This window comes from Suncus etruscus, chromosome 10 (genome assembly GCF_024139225.1).
Source record: "Suncus etruscus isolate mSunEtr1 chromosome 10, mSunEtr1.pri.cur, whole genome shotgun sequence".
NCBI lineage: Eukaryota > Metazoa > Chordata > Mammalia > Eulipotyphla > Soricidae > Suncus > Suncus etruscus.
In genome coordinates, this window is record NC_064857.1 from 40,629,973 (window position 1) to 40,631,164 (window position 1,192).

At 38.3% G+C, this 1,192-nt stretch overlaps 1 non-coding gene across 1 annotated transcript; it reads right to left on the reverse strand.

Moving 5' to 3' along the window:
* Positions 1-547: 547 nt before the first annotated feature.
* LOC126021686 (U6 spliceosomal RNA) lies at positions 548-655 on the reverse strand. Its single transcript, XR_007500177.1, has one exon. It is a non-coding gene; the product is annotated as a U6 spliceosomal RNA (small nuclear RNA).
* Positions 656-1,192: the final 537 nt, after the last annotated feature.

Sequence of the window (1,192 nt, forward strand, 5' to 3'; positions counted from 1 at the left end):
AGGTCTACTCTAAATCCAGAGTCATTTCTTCTCTAGATCCTTAACTTCACTGTATCTGCATAAGCTTATGTCTAAATAATGTTAGTGGATAGGGGCCAAGTGGTCCCAGGTGCATTGGGTGGGGAAAAAAAAGTCAGACCTAAACACCCAAGCCAAAGTCAATGGCAATCGAATCAAGAGACCCAAACTATAACAAGCTAAACATAAAATGGACCTTTTACACAAGTAGACCAGGGAGCTAATGGAGGAGGTATAGGATACATGCAGGGAAGAGTGGCGAAGGGTGGTGGTGGGAATGGCTCTAATTCACTAAACACCTGAAACACAACTGTGAAAGACTTGTAATTCACAAAGGTCTCAATAAATTTTTTTCAGGTTTAAGCCTTCAAACTAATTTATTCAATAAAATCTTACATATTTATTTTTTCCATACTAACTTATTTTCTTTTTTATTTATTATATATAATTTTTATTTTGACCATATTGGCTTACATATCTTTCACAGTAGTATTTTAGGTACATATTAACATTGAATCAGGAGAATTCCCGTCACCAAGTTTGCTTCACAAATTTGCGTGTCATCCTTGCGCATGGGGCCATGCTAATCTTCTCTGAATCGTTCCAATTTTAGTATATGTGCTGCCAAAGCGAGCACTCAATAAAAATTTTTTTCAATAAAAATTTTTTAAAAATTAATGTTAGTGTCACAGAACCCCTAAGTATGGTTTACTATGAAACTAAACATGGTCTTTGTCCCAAGGTTCCTACAACAGAGCTCCTTAAACACTTGGGATTTTCTGAGTGATAGAAATTTCTTTCATTTTGTATAAGGAGCCTCTTCCTATCACAGGAGAGTTTATGCTGATGGAGTGAGGACACTGCAAGGGGTACATATTTTTGGTAGGCTCAGGAAGGGGTTGGTCATCAGAAAGATTAAGTGATTAGAGGGCTAAATTTTTCAACTCTGCCCACATGCTTCTTGGAATTGGGGAGGGCTGGAGGACTAAAACTGGGTTCTAAGAAAAGCTCTTCTTTAGTCCTCTTCCCTTCCTTTTTGTAGTTGCTTCTGCTGCTGTGTTGCAATGACAGGAAAGTGCAAACACTTGTTTGCAGTACTCACACCTGTTGCATACTCTGTTATAGTGCCAGAGAGCACAACTATTCAGTACCACTCCTCTGAGACCATGCTTGG